Below are 13,279 nucleotides of genomic sequence, written 5' to 3'. Positions count from 1 at the left end.
CTAGGGCATGCCCCGTGTCACGATCATGCCCTGTTGGCACAACCAGACCTTGAAGTCATTATGTTTGGGAGGCACGGCCATGCCTTTTAGCATGATCGTGTCTTTACTTAGCTCTACTTGCTTGGCATGACCAGGGATTCATTGAACTCTAAATGGGAGGCACGACCGTGTGAAAACACACAGCCATAGTCTTCCTCTTCTCTGGATGAATGACATGGTCATGCCTTTTGGTACAGTCGTGTGCTGCTTGCTCACAAGAGAAGGGGACACGACCGTGTGGATCTACACGGCCAAAACTCTGCTCTTCTTCTTTCTTCTCTTTGAAGTACATTTCACACCATTTTTATTCCAAACCAAACAACAATAGATCTCCGATAATGAGAAGAGATTACTGTAAGTGGGCAGCTTGCTATAGCATCACATTGCTTAAATTTTTCAATCTGAGAAGAGATAACTCTAAGTGGGCAAGCTTCTTGTGCATGTTCTGTACTACCATAAGAATCACAAATTCTTACTATGGCATTTGTTGACCTCCGCAAGTGTACGGAAATATCGCAAGTAATATAAAAGATTATCGTATCCACAGGGACTATTGATTAAGCACAAATTAACTTCGCACGGTGAATTATCTAGAGAATCAAAAAGTGGTTTTCAAATGTTAGGATAAGAAATAGAAGAGAAAAGAAAGAGAGTAAAGAGGGAGAGAATGAGTGTAGTGAATGGAGGGGAATAGATACTAGGATTTCGGTTTCTTTGTGATGTTATTCAATGTAAATGATCTATCAAATCTTATTTCTCAATTGTCCACCATTTGTAGAAGGTTGTCGATTCTCTCTTGCAATAGACAACCGGCTTAGGACTGAAATCTATACTTAAATGCGATCAATTAGATATGAGCCTATGTTGTCCTTACACGGACATGTTCCTATCACGAAGATCCCTTAGAAAATCAACATAGAAATCATTACCTCTCAACCCATAAGATATAAAGATTAATGCGTAAATCTATCCTACCCTCTTGAATTATCCTATTTTCCCCCCTAAAGCTCATCCCTCAAACATCTTTTCACGAGTTTGACACGACCGTGTGGTTGCCACACGGCCAGAACATGAGGAAAACTTAGTTTTGCATGCCCGTGTCACTTTAGAAGCTCTCAACTTCATTAAAACTCCATTTTTGCTCCAAATCATGTCCTATCAATCAAAACAAGTAAAAAGTAGATCTCCGAACAAAATATAATGGAAGTATGACATTATAATGAAATAGGGTGCAATAAACATAGATTATGCGCATGAAGTACAAGTAGATGTGCGTCAAAGTATGTATAAAAGTGTATATAATCTACGCACATCACACTCCCAGACTTAAACCTTTGCTTGTCCTCAAGCAAAATTCCGCAATCACGATTTATGTATTCAATAATGCATCATAATCCTTAATGCACTCTCCTAACTCTATCCACAAGTTTCATTAATGAGCATGATCATAGAAATAAACCTAGTATGGCTTAAGCATAAGTCTCTTGTGCACGGTGCAAATAAGTAACTCAAAACTCTTCAAGTTTCAATCTATGTCTTAGTTAAGTCGTCATCAAGTTTGAATTCCTAATGTTTCTAGTGATAGACAAGTAACCAGTGATAGACACTTACTTGCCACACACTTGGTTCATATTTCTCAATCAACCCAAGGTCTCAAAGGCGTGCTCAATCTCAAGAGAAGCTAAGAAGTCATTTCCCCAGTAACCTAACTCGGTATCAAAGGGGTGACTTACTAGATTCCACTCACGACAACTGCTTTTATATCCCTTATTCACTTTTTTTTCCTTTGTTTTTTTTCATAAGTATTTGCATTGTACAAATCTTATTCACAAATGTACCTTTAGCACAAATGTTAGGATATTTTAATTTTCCCAAATGAGCTTACATGAGTTGAGCCTCATCCAGTAACCAAAATGAAGTTTTAGAAATCACCATGGAAACCAAGTACTAAACAAACAAGATGAATCATGACTATTTCAATGATATCAACTATTCAAGCATCAAGTCAAAGTGTAGTGAAAGTAAGATCCTTAAGGTTAGGCCAAGACTAAAACTTATTTCTAATTGATACTTAGCTCAATTCATGCTACTCAAAATAGAGAAAAGAAGTACACTAAACATACTATCATCATTTACAATATCATGAATCAAGATAAAGAACGTGCTAACAATTTGCTTTAAGACAAGAAAACATAAAAATGAAGTTTGATGTTCTCAAGATGTATGCCACAAAAAATCAAAACAAAATGCAAGACATAAGCAAAAACCAAAAACAAACAAAGAAAATCAAATGCATCTAATGCATCCCCCCAGACTTAAACTTTTCATTGTCCCAATGAAAACTGAAAACAATGTGGAGGAGATTTTAAGAGAAGTTACCAAGTGATGAGCTCCAAATGGTTGACATTCATGTTTTTAAAGATACTCCTCCATCCAATACTCACATTCCTCCACAACTTTGAATTCTACAACAATAAGATAGATAAGAAAAATTAAGTAGAGGATACATGTTTATTATAAAGAGAGAACTAAAGACATAAAAGAAAATAAGGAAAATGAACTTGGGTTGCCTCCCAAGAAGCGCTTGTTTAAGGTCATTAGCTCGACCACCTCATTAGATTCATCTAAATCTTGCTCTTGGAGGGGTAAGATATTTCAACACCCTCCTACCAAGGGCTCTCATTATGGAGGGAGCTTTCAACATTGGTATTAAAAAGTGAAGTAACGCTCTCTCCATCTTCGTCTTCTTTGAAGTTCTTTTGGGTGGTCGAAGACGGTTCAGTATGAGCTTCCAATTAATAGCCCAAGTGAAATCTACACATGCAAAGAAAATACAAATCTCCCACAAACATATTAGATAAGAAAGAGTCATAACCATTTAAAGATAAGCAGAATAAGAGATAAAAACTGAATCACATCCAACAAAGTCAATAATAGGTACCTCAATAAAATTTTCCAAAAGATCACAAGAAATACTAACCTTGCTTTGTTGAGAAATACCTGATATTTCTAAACATGTGGATGTGATCTCCTCTGAATCAAATGATGATTCTGGCTCTGGCTCAGGTGTTGGTGATATCAAAGATAGTGATTCTTGAGACTCAACCATATCTACATGAGTCCCTACACATTGTTCCACAACATGATTAATTCTTACAACCTCTAAGGGTTGTATGAACAAAGGTGGTGATCTTTGAGATGCTGCTTCCACAACACAGCTCCCTACACATTTTTCCATATCATCATCATTAACACAAACATCAAAAAATAAACCAACATCTATGTCCTCAATAGGAGAATCAATAACAAGAGGATCAATAACTTCACTTGCAGTTTTAAGTTGATCTATCACATCACATTTATCATCTGAAAGTTCAATGTCACTATAACACCCTATAAAATTTGGAGGTAGATCTGAAAATTTATTTACCACTGCATTATCTTCACAATCCTCATCTGAAGAGTCTTCATCTTTATACAAATTCAAAAATTTGCACTCAACCTTACCAGTGTCATAGAATTTTTTAAAGTCATAGTTCTCATTGACCCCCACTAACCTTTGTGGAAAAGGAACCCTTAGTGAAGGTCTTGGGAAAGGTACTTCTAATTTCCCATATTCCCTTTTATCTTGTGAAGGAGATTCAACTTGCTTATCTAGTGTTGGTATGATCAATCGTTGAGGGAGAGGTACTTGTGGCATTTGGGAACCTCCTCGAATAATGGAACTGAGTTCATGTGATCTTTTATTGTTCTTCTCCTCAATTCTAAACATGTCCTTCTTCAGAAGTTCTTCATGATTTTTTTCAATTCTCAACCCAACATCATCACACTTTTCACTAGATCTTGTCTACGAAGGAGAGGGATCTTCTTTAAACCAATTGGAAACAATACTTTCAATCTTTTCCCCTAAATGTTTGAACTCCCCATTTTGTGACTTATGATTTTCAAACCTCATAGATGGTTGAGTTACAATTTGTTTGATAGGATCTATAACATTTATGGCTTGCACTTCTTGAATGTTTGAAGGAGATTTCATCCAATTTATGTTCGACCATTCATGGAGGATCAATGTCACTTGATCAATTAATGTATATGCTTCATCTACACTTTTGTCCATAAAAAAACCTCCAGCTGATGAATCCAATAAACTCTTGTCTGAGAAAGAAATTCCCCCATAGAATATGTGCAGAATCAACCATTTTTCAAAACCATGATGAGGGCACTGTCTTTGAAGACTCTTAAATATATCCCATGCTTCAAATAATGATTCTCCATATGCCTGAGCAAAATTTGTTATGCAATTCCTCATATACACTGTTCTGCTTGGAGGGAAAAAATGATTCAAAAATTGTTTCTCCAATTGCTCCCAACTTGTGATACTTTGAGGATGGAGAGAATATAACCAAGTCCTTGCTTTATCCTTGATACTGAAAGGAAATGCCATCAATCGAAATGCATCTGCTGACACTCCTTCATATTTCACCATATCACAAATCTCTAAAAATATTTCAAGATGCAGATAAGGACTTTCTGATACTTCTCCTCCAAATTTGTGACCTTGTATCATAAAAATTAACTCTGGGTCTAGTTGAAAACTTTCTGCTTCAATTTGAGGTTGCATAATGGGAGATAAAAATCTTACAGAAAAGGGTGTAGAAAAATTTCTCATGGGCCTGCTTGACATGTTAGTCCTCATGGATATTCAAGAAAAAATTATTAGGGAAAAAAATTGAAGAATCAAAGACAAGAAATAAAATGCAATATGAGAAGCAAGAAAAACAATGCAGAATTAAAATTGCAAGAAAGAAAGTGCATAATGAAAACAAGAAAGAAAAGATAAAAGGAAAAAGAAAAATATCTAGAATAATTCATATTCTAAAGATTGCAAGATATGCTTACAAAAGAAAAGAAGAAAGAAACTAGATCAAAAGAGAAAACAGAGAAAAGTTAGATTAGGGTGCTAGAAATCAAGAATGCAAAGTTAGAATTAGAATTAGAATCAAAATGTAGAATTAGAGTTACAACAAAAGAAATTGACAAGAATGTTATACAAGAAAGAAAAAACTTATGAAAACAGAATTCTAAGAGTTAGATTACAAATATGCAAATGAAAAGAGAAGTTATGTCTAGTCTAACTCAATTGATAATTCCTAATGTTATAGCGCAGTCCCCGGCAACGGCGCCAAAAACTTGTTGACTTCCGCAAGTGTACGGAAATATCGCAAGTAATATAAAAGATTATCGTATCCACAGGGACTGTTGATTAAGCACTAGTTAACTTCGCACAACGAATTATCTAGACAATCAAAAAGTGGTTTACAAATGTTAGGATAAGAAATAGAAGAGAAAAGAAAGAGAGTAAAGAGGGAGAGAATGAGCGTAGTGAATGGAGGGGAATAGATACTAGGATTTCGGTTTCTTTGTGATGTTATTCAATGTAAATGATATACCAAATCTTATTTCTCAATTGTCCACCATTTGTAGAAGGTTGCCAGTTCTCTCTTGCAATAGACAACCGGCTTAGGACTGAAATCTATACCTAAATGTGATCAATTAGATATGAGTCTATGATGTCCTTACATGGGCATGTTCCTGTCACGAAGATCCCTCGGAAAATCAACATAGAAATCATTACCTCTCAACCCATAAGATATAAAGATTAATGCGTAAATCTATCCTACCCTCTTGAATTATCCTATTCCCCCCCCCCCCCCTAAAGCTCATCTCTCAAACGTTCTTATATGGGCTTGACACAGCCGTGTGGTTGCCACACGGCCAGAACATGAGGAAAACTTAGTTTTACATGCCTGTGTCATTCTAGAAGCTCTCGACTTCATTTAAACTCCGTTTTTACTCCAAATCATGTCCTATCAATCAAAACAAGCAAAGAGTAGATCTTCGAACAAAATATAATGAAAGTATGACATTATAATGAAATAGGGTGCAATAAACATAGATTATGCATATGAAGTACAAGTAGATGTGCGTCAAAGTATGTATAAAAGTGTATATAATCTACGCACATCAGCATTCACCATACCGGTCCCCATTGATTTGAGCTTCTTTGTTAAGGCATTCACTTTTACGGACATTAGTGTAAATGCATCAACATCAAACTTACCTAGTTCCTTTAGCGGGTTTCTAGGGAAGGAGCTTCCACTTCACTCAAATGCCCACTAGTGGTGGTTAAGTGCCACACTTTCAATAATTTCTTCAGTTTCATTTAAACCTTTGTTCATTAGTACCCCTCCAACTGCAGGGTCTAGAGACACCTTAGTATGATAGTTGATTCCATTATAAAATATGTGGATCACTAACCATTTTTTCAGACAATGGTGAGGACACATTTTAAGCATGTTCTTAAATCTATCCCAAGCTTCACACAAAGATTCTGAGTCAACTTGCTTGAAGCTAACAATAAGATTCCACATATATGTTGTTTTACTTGGTGGATAGAATTGATCAAGGAATAACTACTCACATTGATCCCATGAAGTAATACAATTAGCTAGCAAAGAAGTGAGCCACAACTTGGCTTTATCCCTTAGAGAAAACCCAAATAGCATTAATCTCACTACCTTTACTAGGACTCCATTCATTTTCATGGTACTGCATATTTCATAAAAGACTTCCAAGTGTTGGTTTGGATCTTCATGTAGTCCACCTCCAAATTGATATTGTTGTACCATTATAATTATCACAGGCTTTATCTCAAAATTATTGACTTCAATAGTTGGTCTATAATTGTAAAGCCGAAAAAAATTCCCGAATTTATTTTAGAATTATTCTATGATTTTTGTGGAATTTTTAGATATTTTTTCGGAATTTTACGAGTATCGGAAGTAGCAAAAAGAATTGGAAACGAAAACGGCCTAAGCGGGAGTCGAACCCGAGACCTATGGTTTAAGGGATAATGTTAGTAACCAGTGAACCCAGCAGGGCCGTGCTGAGAGAAAGGAGAAACATTTATATTTATATTAGAGTTGGACCGGAATTACCACATGATATAAATAGGAGGTTTAAGTGGGTTGGTTTATTTCTAATTGGTTCGTGACCTTCTCCAAACCCTCACCGAGACCCTCTCCCTCTCCCGTTTCTTTCTCTCGGCGCAGCAAAACAAAGCAAGGGAAACTTAGGGTTCCTTCCCTAAGGGTCACGAGAGCACCTTCCAGCAAGATCTTAGATACAAGGACGTTCCCCTCCGCGAGACGAACGCGTAGACGCAAGCAGCTCGTCGAGAAGGTCTTCGTCTCCGGAAACCTAACGCTTAGATTTGTAAGAATCTTTGCACACGAGGTAAGAAACCCCTCACCTGCAGTATAATTGCTCTCGCTTCTTAGTTTTGGCGTTAGTTTAGTAGTTTTACAGTTTTCAGTTATAGGGTGTGCTCTAAGTGCACACCAAGCATTCGGTAGAATGCCTAGTTCAGAAGGATGCACCAGTAGGCATCCTAACAGCATGTAAAACGTATTAGAAACATTTTACTCAGTTTATTATCAGATATTATAGCTAATGGATCAGATATCCATTGGGTGGGCTCCCAAAGTAGCCTCTAGGTTCAGATAACCTAGCTCTAGGTTTAGATAACCTAGAACAGCAAAGTAAGATAAAACAGTATTCAGTATTTTACTTTTATTCAGTTGGCACTGTACTTGGATCAGATATCCATGGGCTGGACTCCCACAGTCGTCCCTAGGTTCAGATAACCTAGTAACTTGGATCACCCGGGTCTCGTAGGGATGCGCGCACAGTAAGTACAGTTGCAGGGCCCAACAGCATGTTTAGTATTTTCATCTATTATATGTATAGTTTTCAAATTTGAAACCATGATGAGAACACTAATTTAGCATTCAGTTCAGGTTCAGTTTACATGATTTGAGTTCGTGTACAAATTTAGATATATGCATGACTAGTTTAATTTCAGGTTCAGTTTATATGTTATGCCATGCTTTGTGTGATACCATGCCATGCCATGCTTGCATGCTCAGTTTAGGTTTCAAACAGCATGTTTTAAAAACATAATTGCATCGTTGCATGTTTTTGTGAGGTAGATGGTTTCTTACTAAGCTTATTGGCTTACAGATACTATTTTTCTTATACTGCAGATACCGGTAAAAGAAAAGTGGACTAGCGGAGGCTGGAGGACGATGCTACGATGATGTGTGTGTGCAAGGGGTCTGGAATAAAGATCCTTGGGATCTATGCGCTTTTATTTCAGTTTTAGCACTTAACATGTTTAGTTTCATACTTAGTCTTGTTACTAATTGTTCTAGCTTAGTAACTATGTCTTGTTTAGTTTATCATGTTTAGAACATTAGTACTTACATGCTAGAATGTATCTCCATTGTTTTAGAACTGTTGTGTGATGTTTTGGCACGCCAAAGTGCTGAAATCAGAACTCTCGAGTGAAATCAGACACTGATTGGTCCCCAGACCGATCAGGGTCTGAGCTGTACCACTGGATCGGTCAGCCGACCGATCCAGCGAGATACAGAATGCTACTGTATCCTCCTAGATCAGTCAGCCGACCGATCCAGCTCGATACAGTAGCCTCGGAGAAGATTTCCAGGTGCCTGGATCGGTCACCGATCGGTCGCAGATCGATCTCAGGCACACCTGGATCGGTCTGCAGACCGATCCAGACACACCTGGATCGGTCTTGCCGACCGATCCAGCAGGGCACAGAATCACGGCAAGTTTGATCAGTCCGTGGATCGAACAGCAGCTAGCTGGGAAGTTAGGGTTTAGTTCTAGCTCAGATGGGAGGTCAAGTATCCTCCTTAGTGTTGGTGCAACCCTAGGTCAAGGTTGACCTGGTTGACCCGACTCGAGGTGACTTGACTCGAGTTGTATTTTGATGTTTGACTTGGGAAGATTGTCGGTGCAACCTTAGGTCAAGGTTAACCTAGTTGAGTTGCATGTTGATGTTTGACACTCGTGAGAGAGTTCTATTCTTGATGTGATGGTTGGGAGATTATTGGTGCAACCCTAGGTCAAGGTTGACCTGGTTGACCTGAAAAGTCCAAGTATAGAGACTTGGCACTGGAAAAGTCCAAGCAGGGAGCTTGGCACCTGAAAAGTCCAAGTATGGAGACTTGGCACTGGAAAAGTCCAAGCAGGGAGCTTGGCACGCGAAAAGTCCAAGTATGGAGACTTGTCACTGGAGAAGTCCAAGCAGGGAGCTTGGCACGGGAAAAGTCCAAGCAGGGAGCTTGGCACGAGGGAAAGTCCTAACTGGGATGTTAGGCAGGTGGAAAGTCCTGGTGAGTGAAGCCAGACAGTGGGAAAGTCCTAACTGGAATGTTAGGCAGGTGGAAAGTCCTGGTGAGTGAAGCCAGGCAGTGGGAAAGTCCTAACTGGAATGTTAGGCAGTTGGAAAGTCCTGGTGAGTGAAGCCAGGCAGTGAGAAAGTCCTAACTGGGATGTTAGGCAGTGTGGAAGTCCTGGTGAGTGAAGCCAGGCAAGGAAAAATCCAGATGGATCAAGGATGATCGGACATCTGGTGTGGAGAAGGTCAAGTAGGTCAAGGGAGTGACCGGATACTTGACACGAAGAGAAAAGTCCAAGTGGGTCAAAGGGATTGACCGGACACTTGGTGGAGAGTCTTAGCAGGTCAAGGGAGTGACCGGATGCTAAGCATGATGTACCAACAGGTCAAGGTTGACCGGATGTTGGTTTGGGAGACTTGGGACTTGGTTTGGGCAAAAACCAAGCTCTGGATCGATCAGTGGATCGATGTCTGGTGACCGATCAGATAACAAACAGAAGGCAAAGCACAGTTCTGTGAGCTTACTGATCGGTCTGGGGACCGATCAGCATGAAGCCTGATCGGTCTCCACGACCGATCAGAGACGCAGCCGAGAGAGGTGGGATCGGTCTGTGGACCGATCCAGCTGTGGCCTGATCGGTCCACAGACCGATCAGCAAACGAACAAAAAGTTGGGCAACTTTCTGTGTAGCAATCTGATCGGTCTAGGGACCGATCAGCCTAGGGCCTGATCGGTCCCCAGACCGATCAGAAGGGTCCTGGACCGATCAGGGTGGAACCTGATCGGTCCGCATTCGACCGTTGAGTCACAACGGGTCGCTCCGTCTTCTCCGCTGGCTTCTGTCTTTGCTGTGCAGGTTCGCAGGTTATAAAAGGAGATCAAGGCTTTGGTGCTACCTCTTCCTCTCCTTCTTCCTGTCCCTAAGTGCTGCTGTGCTTGAGCTTTGTTGAGCTCCTCCAAAGCTTCGCGTGAGCTTTCGGCTGGGTTCCTGCTGTTGTAGGCGTCACTTGAAGTTGCTGCTTCATCCAGCTGACAAGAAGGCAAGCTAGGGTTATTACATTCTTGTATTGTACTTAGTTTCTTGCTGTATTCTAGTACTCCTGTTTATCTTGCTGTTGCAAGACATTGTGGCGAGGTTTCTCCACCCAGAAGGAGTTTGATTTAGCCGGTTTTCCCGGGGACTCATCCACCGACGGATTGATAGGCTTCGTCCACCTTACGGACACGCCGAGGAGTAGGAGTATCATCTCCGAACCTCGTTACATCCTTGCGTTGAGGTTTGATTTCTTCTCCTGCTTTCTTTCTGCATTTAGTTTCCGCTGCGCTAAACATAGTTTGTAGAAAGAAACGCGAGCAATTGGGGTCGGCTATTCACACCCCCCTCTCTAGCCGTACAAAGGATCCTAACACTTAGCACATATACTCCTACCGGAAAGGTCTTGAACCCTTCCTTATAACAGCATGGGTGTACCAGTTGTCAGTTTAATAGAGTCAGTTAGAGAAATTTTATTCTACCCAGTTTTCCGCACAGTACGGCACAGCAGTTTCAGTAGTTAATGTAGCGATCCGGCTCACAGCTTAGTACCCAGGAGTTGGGTCGTTACAGAGTGGTATCAGAGCAGTGTTCCTTACTTCCTACACACACATCAGCATTGTGCCTACAGCTTCCAAGTAAGAGTATCTCTCACTCAGTTTTGTTTTCAGCTTTCATATCAGTTATATGTGCTTTCATGTTTGCTCTCATGTTGGTAGTTAATTAATTCATGTTTACAGTAATAGTATTTGACATTTTACCAGTAGTTAACTATGACATGATAGCCTAGTTATATTTATGTGTTCTCTGCTATTTAGAAAATGGTACGGGGACGTCCAGCTAAGAAAGCATCAGCGGCTGAGCCCCAGCATGAGGCAGGCAGTTCAGTGCCTCCCCCAGACCTTACAGCACTAGTGGCTCAGCTACAGCAGCAGTTAGCTGAACAGCAGCAGGAGATAGCCTCCTTAAAGGCTAACCAGCAGACTACTCCCCCAGTCACTCCAGTACCAAACCTCACGACTCCAGTAATCACAGAGGTAGTACCAGTCACAGTAGCCCCAGTAGCAGGGACTAAGAAAGAAGCTTACCTTATCCAGTGGCAAAGAATTAAGCCCGAGAATTTCTCAGGCACCAGCGAACCATGGGATGCTCAGGCATGGTTTAAAACACTGGAAAGCACGATGGAGCTTCTAGACTGGCCAGAGCACGAAAAGGTGAAGTGTGCCTCCTTCTGTTTAACAGGAGATGCACGCATGTAGTGGGAGCGGATTAAATCGAAGTGGCCAGTAAACCAGATGACATGGGCCAACTTCGAGAAAGAGTTCTTCGAGGAATTCTTTCACATGCAAGTCACGAACCGACACTATGACGAGTTTACAGAGTTTCGTCAGGGCAACCTATCAGTTCAGGAGGCCGTGAAGAAATTCAACAGGTTGGCCCGTCTGTGTCCAGAACTAGTCAGCTCAGAGAAGGAACGGGTACGGTTGATTCTGAAGATGCTCAGACCAGAGATCGCAATGAATGTGGCTGGTGGCGTTCATAGGCCACAAACCACAGAGGAGCTAGTGAGTAGTGCTCTGATCACCGAGCACTATCAGCACAGCATCATCCAGCAGAAGCAGGTTTTCACAGAGCCCAAGGGGCAAGCGGGCTCAGGTACTCAGCAGAAACAACAGGGACATAGCTCCAACTGGAAGGGGAAACGTAAGGCAAGCAGTGACCCAAAAGGAGGACCAGCTGGAAAACATTCCAGACATCCCAAGTGTGCTACTTGTGGGAAACATCATCCAGGAGTTTGCCGCAAGGGTACGCGGGGTTGTTTTGAATGTGGACAGGAAGGGCACATGGCTAAGCAGTGCCCGAACAAGAACAGTCTTCCTCAGCCTCAGCCAATACAGTATGGAGCTCAGCCAGCGCAGCTACACCAGATGTATGCTGCCTTAGATGGTCCACAGATCAGTCAGGGCAGATTAGAAGCCCCCACAGCTACCACGAATGCCAGGATTTTCTCACTGACCAGAGAGGACGTAGCAAATGCCTCGACAGTTGTCACAGGTCAGATCAGTATTTTACAGCATGATGCAACTGTCTTATTCGATACCGGGGCAACCCACTCTTATGTATCCAGGGCGTTTGCCGAAAAATTAGCAACACCTCCAGAAGTACTCAATAGTCAGTTTCTGACAACACTACCCTCAGGAGACATTATGGCATCTACACACTGGCTCAGAGCAGTGCCAGTCATTATAGCAGACAGAGAACTTTTTGGTGATCTGATAGTGCTAGAAATGACTGACTACGATGTCATCTTTGGGATGGATTTTCTGATCAGATACGGCGCTTCTATAGAGTGCCGTAAACAAAAGGTCATATTCCAACCTGAAGAAGGAGTACAGTTTGAGTACATGGGAAAACCAAAGAGAAAAGCTAGGAAGTTTCTCTCAGCACTGAAAGCACAGCAGCTAATGGACTCAGGATGTATGGGATTTTTAGCAAATGTAGTCAACACCAGCCAGGACAAGAACCAACAGCTATCAGAGGTTCGAGTCGTTTGTGACTACCCAGCAGTCTTCCCTGAAGAGTTACCAGGCTTAGCACCAGACAGGGAGATTGAATTTGAGATAGAGCTCATTCCCGGCACAAATCCAATCTCCAAGGCACCGTACCGCATGGCTCCAGCTGAACTGAAGGAACTTCAGGAGCAATTGCAGGAGCTTCTTGACAAGGGTTTCATACGCCCTAGTCACTCACCATGGGGAGCACCTGTGTTGTTCGTGAAGAAGAAGGATGGAAGCATGCGCCTATGCATAGACTACCGTGCCTTGAATCAGGTCACAATTAAAAACAGGTACCCTCTCCCCAGGATAGATGACCTGTTTGACCAGCTAAAGGGAGCCACAGTGTTCTCTAAAATTGACCTCAGATCAGGATATCACCA

At 41.2% G+C, this 13,279-nt stretch overlaps 1 non-coding gene across 1 annotated transcript; it reads left to right on the top strand.

The window, feature by feature from the left end:
- Positions 1–4,244: 4,244 nt before the first annotated feature.
- Positions 4,245–4,350, top strand: LOC122022037. The gene has a single exon (XR_006122786.1). It is a non-coding gene; the product is annotated as a small nucleolar RNA R71 (small nucleolar RNA).
- Positions 4,351–13,279: the final 8,929 nt, after the last annotated feature.

This window comes from Zingiber officinale, chromosome 9A (assembly GCF_018446385.1).
Source record: "Zingiber officinale cultivar Zhangliang chromosome 9A, Zo_v1.1, whole genome shotgun sequence".
Taxonomy (NCBI): Eukaryota; Viridiplantae; Streptophyta; class Magnoliopsida; order Zingiberales; family Zingiberaceae; genus Zingiber; species Zingiber officinale.
The sequence above is the reverse complement of the archived record's forward strand: the minus strand, read 5'-3'. Positions and strand labels throughout refer to the sequence as shown.